At 46.8% G+C, this 5,198-nt stretch overlaps 1 pseudogene; it reads right to left on the minus strand.

The window, feature by feature from the left end:
• Window positions 1-475: 475 nt before the first annotated feature.
• Window positions 476-1,441, minus strand: LOC129563991 (RCC1-like G exchanging factor-like protein pseudogene; annotated as a pseudogene).
• Window positions 1,442-5,198: the final 3,757 nt, after the last annotated feature.

Below are 5,198 nucleotides of genomic sequence, written 5' to 3' on the forward strand. Positions count from 1 at the left end.
AAGAAGGGCTACAAGGTGGGTGACTGCTGTGGGTCCACAGGGTCCCAGGCTGCTGCCCACTGGCATTTCCAGGAAGGACCCCCATGCAGGGCTGTCCACTGTGTGCCAGCAGCACGCAGAGATGGCTGAGTGAATAAAATCTCTGAAGACGAGATGTGACAACAGAAGCCGTTCGTTGTGTGTCCCCTGGAGGGAGCCAAGATAAGCCGATCATCCTCTACCTGCCAAGGCCACTCAGCCCTGGGTTTGGCGGATAATGGCAGCATCCGTACAGCGTGCCTCACCCTGGGCTGGGGGGGCGGGCAGGGACCAACTCCGGCACTTCTGATCGCCCAGCTCCAGGCTTCACGGAGCATGGCCCAGTGCATGGAGGACCCTGACACTCTCAGGCCCCATTCAGAGCCCCACGGCCACCCTTGCTGAGCAGGCCAAGTGGTCCTGAGGCCAGGGCCAGGCTCCAAAGGATTGAGGAGGTTCAGATGAGGGACTTGACCAGAGTCACCATGTGATCCACACCACACGCCACGTCCAAGGGCTCCCCAGGAATAGTCACCCTCCACGGGAAATACTGGTCTTCCACCCAGGCACCCTTGGATGTTCTTGCCTCACACAAACAGCTCTCCTCTGTTGGTCAAGGCAGCAAAATGTCTGAGTCCGCAGCGAATGCAGGAAACCTGGACTCCTGGGTTGAACTCCGTCAGGCCAAAGAGAGTGGGTGGAGTCATTTCTGAAAGAGCGGTTTCCAGGAGGTTTGGTCCCTTCCCAAGAATTCCGTAGCCCCAGACGAAAACGTGTCCTTCTCTGTCCCCCCAACACACAGCCTGCTTCACCAACACCACTCCTGAGAAGGGCAAGCACTAGGGGGACGTTCACCTGTTGAGTCTGTGACAGAGACAAGCTGCAGGTACTCAGAGTTCCCCCACCTGAAGAGGCCCCCACTGGACAACACGACCAGGCAGCAGTCCCCATAGGTATCCACCTGGACAACGTTCACTCCGGCAAGGTCTCCGCCCAGCTTGGTGGGCATGCTGGTGATATCATAGTGACCCAGACCTGTTTGCACACCTGTGACCTGGCCACAAGAATACACTTCTCCTTTATCCGTCAGGAACAGACTATGGTCCTGACCACAGGCGACCTGGACCATCTGTCCATCAAAGTCCTGCATCCTATGGACTTTGTGACTTTCACTATACATTTCGTTTTCAACCACCTTTCTTCCACACTGCCCTTAAGAATTATTCCCCATGCTGAAGACTCCTTCACCATCTGTCAGGACAAGGAAGTGGGCTCTACCACAGGAGACCTGCAGCACGTGCATCTCCTGAGGTCTGTTCAGTGGCAGTGGCACAGGCGAGGGCTCCAAAACATACTCTTATCCCCTCATTTTATCTTTCTGGCTCCTGTGAAATCTGAGCTGAGAATCCTTGTTGAGGCTCATACCCCAAACTTTCATAATATCCTTGGTTTTAGAGGACAGCCACGTGAACCCATAACCGCAGGCAGCAGATGAAATCTTTTGGCCCAGCTCCAGGCGGTATGGCACGGCCTGGATCCTGCAGCATGGGGCTGGGGTCCATAGCTGGGCAGAACGAAGGTGGGCACGCCCAACGCCCGGGAGAACCTGAAACCCCGCACGAAGATTCAGATTCGGTCAGCGTGAGTCACATGCTCGCCCACGCACTGGAGCACCTGCGCATCCGCCTCGGCTTCCACTGCCTTGCATCGGTTCCATGAGCCCGGCCACTGTCCATTGTCCGCACACCGGCCGCAGCCCTTTCAGCCGGCACCCCAACCGAGCCCCCGCCGCCAGCACCACCCTCTGTTTCACGCCTTAACAACCTGTATATATTCCTTGAAGAAATGTCTATTTAAGTCCTTTGTCTGCTTTATAATTTGATTATTTGATTTTTTTTTTTTGCTGTTGAATTGTAGGAGTTTCTCATATATTTTGTATATTAACCCCTTACCAGATATATGGTTTGCAAATATTTTCTCCCATTCCATAGGTTGTCTTTTGACTCTTTGCTGTGGTGAAGCTTTTTAGTTTGATGTAGTCTCATTTGTCTATTTTTGCTTTTGTTCCTTATGCTTTCGATGTCATATCCATGAAATGACTGCCAAGACCCATGTCATGAAACTTTTCCCCTATGTCTTTTTTTTTTTAAGAATTGCTGTTTCTGGTCTTACACTTAAATCTTTCATCCATTTTTAGTTGATTTTGTGTATGCTGAAAAAAAAGAGTCCAATTTCATTCTTTTGCATGTCTAGTTTTCCCAAAACCATTTGGGTTTTTATTTTGTTGTTTTCAGTGTTTTAATTTTTATTTTTTACTGCTTTGTTTTATTTTTTGATGTTTATAAGATTTTTTCTTTTTATTTTTTTCCCTTAAGTTATTACAAAATATTAGCTATATTCCCTGTGTCCTAACACCGTTTGTCAAAGAGACCATCCTTTCCTCATTGTGTACTCTTGTTGACTATAAGTATGTTGATATATTGTTGGACTCTCAATTATGTTCCCCTGGTGTATATTTCTATTTTAATGCCAGTACCATACTGTTTTAATTACTGTCACTTTGTAATGTGTTTCAAAATCAAGACGTATGATGTCTCCAGCTTTTTCCTTCTTTCTCAAGATTGCTTTGGCTATTCAAGATCCCTTGTGGTTCCATATGAATTTCAGGATTGTTTTACTATTTCTGTAAAAAAAATGCCATTGGGGTGTTAATAGGGATTTCATTGAATCTATAGATCACTTTGGATAGAATGGATATTTTTCTCTAAGATGGCCCTCAAGAATCCCTGCCCAGTGGTATTCGTTCACTTGGGTAATCACTTCCCCTTGAATGTGAGCTCAGTTTAGTTAATCACTTCTAATGATAGAATATGGCAAAAATTATGAGATGTCACTTCTAAGATTAGGTGACAAGAAGACTCTGACTTCTCTCTAATTTTCTCTCTCCTTCTTTCTTTCTCTTTCTCTTTTTCTCAGGGAACCTAACTGCCCTATGCTGCTACTGCTGCTAAGTCACTTCAGTCGTGTCCGACTCTGTGTGACCCCATAGACGGAAGCCCACCAGGCTCCGCCGTCCCTGGGATTCTCCAGGCAAGAACACTGGAGTGGGCTGCCATTTCCTTCTCCAATGTGAAAGTGAAAAGTGAAAGTGAAGTCGCTCAGTCGTGTCCGACCCTTAGCGACCCCACAGACTGCAGCCTACCAGGCTCCTCCATCCATGGGATTTTATAGGCAAGAGTACTGGAGTGGCTTGCCAAGAGGCCCATATGGCAAAGAGCTGAGGGAGGCTTCTAACCAACAAGCATGGAGGAACTAAGGCCCTCAGTCAGCAGCCCATGAGGAACTAAATCCTGGTAACGATAACATGAATGTACCTGGAATCAGATTCTCCCTCAGTTGAAACTTCAAATGGGAGCTTTGTGAGCCTCTGAGTCAGAAGCACCCAGCTAGGCTGTGCCCAGATTCCTGACACAGAAAACTGATATGATAAATGTTTGTTGGGAGTTCCCTGACAATCCAGTAGTTAAGACTTCATGCTTCCACTGCAGGGGTCACAGGTTTGAACAGGTTCCCCTGGTAGGGGAACAAAGATCTACATATTCCAAACAACCAAAACTAAATAACTTAAAAAATAAATGTTGTTCTAAGTCACTGAGTTTGGGAGTAAATTATTATGCAGATATAGGTAACCAGCACAGTAACCAATCTCCCATTTCCATTGTCACTCTCCTGACACTATGTCTGCTTCCCTTGCTTGGGGCCTCTCATTCTCCATTACCAGCTGCTCCCCTACATAGATTTCCTCTTCATCCTTCTCAGGTTCTGACTCCTCACATCAGGCTGCCCCTCCATGACAATACCTGCATCCTCTTGTTTAGACCCAGATCCACCCTCTGCAGGGACACATCCTTACCCTGTTGGATCTCCAAGACCCCAGTCTGCACCCCACAATGCTTCCCACCATGGATGTCTACCTTGCTCCATCTCACCTAATGGCTTTAGGACTGGATTTTTCAGGAAAGTTAGGCAAAAGGACAGTTGTTGTTTAGTCGCTCAGTCCTATCTGACTCTTTGTGACCCCATGGACTGCAGCATGACAGGTTTGCCCTTCTTTAGGATTGAAATGAAAACTGACCTTTTCCAGTGTGTGAATTTTTATTTTTAACATATATATTTTCAAGTTATCCTCCAAAAATCTTACATCAATTTATACTCTAGTCTCTCTCCTTCACCCTGTCCTTTCCTTATCTCATAGAATGCTCATTGTTGTTTCTTTTTTTTTTTTTTCTAGTATTGTTTCTAGGTCTTATCCCAATGAAATGTCAAATGGTTCAATTCTTAAAACCATCTGCTGGGTTTCTCTAAATGGCATGTCTAAATAGAGAGCTTGTTATTGTTGTTTTGTTAAGTCCCTAAGTAATTTATGACTCTTTTATGACCCCATGGACTATAACCCACCAGGCTCATCTGTCCATGGGATTTCCCAGGCAAGAATACTGGAATGGATTGCCACTTTTTTCTCCAGGGGATCTTCCTGACCCAGGGACTAAACCTGCATCTCCTGCATTGGCAGGTGGATTCTTTAACACCAGGGAAGCACCCAAATAGAGAGATCAGTTCAGTTCAGTTCAGTCACTCAGTCGTGTCCGACTCTCCACCACCCCATGAATCACAGCACACCAGGCCTCCCTGTCCATCACCAACTCCCGGAGTTCACTCAAACTCATGTCCATCAAGTCGGTGATGCCATCCAGCCATCTCATTCTCTGTCGTCCCCTTCTCCTCCCGCCCCCAACCTTTCCCAGCATCAGAGTCTTTTCCAGCGAGTCAACTCATCGCATGAGGTGGCCAAAGTATTGCAGTTTCAGCTTTAGCATCAGTCCTTCCAATGAACACCCAGGATTGATCTCCTTTAGAATGGACTGGTGGATCTCCTTGCAGTCCAAGGGACTCTCAAGAGTCTTCTCCAGCACCACAGTTCAAAAGCATCAATTCTTCGGTGCTCAGCTTTCTTCACAGTCCAACTCTCACATCCATACATGACCATGGGAAAAACCATAGCCTTGACTAGACGGACCTTGGTTGGCAAAGTAATGTCTCTGCTTTTTAATATACTATCTAGATTGGTCATAACTTTCCTTCCAAGGAGTAAGCGTCTTTTAATTTCATGGCTGCAATCA

Source organism: Moschus berezovskii, chromosome X, assembly GCF_049115385.1.
Source record: "Moschus berezovskii isolate FMDL1 chromosome X, NW_MosBer_1.0, whole genome shotgun sequence".
Lineage (NCBI taxonomy): Eukaryota > Metazoa > Chordata > Mammalia > Artiodactyla > Moschidae > Moschus > Moschus berezovskii.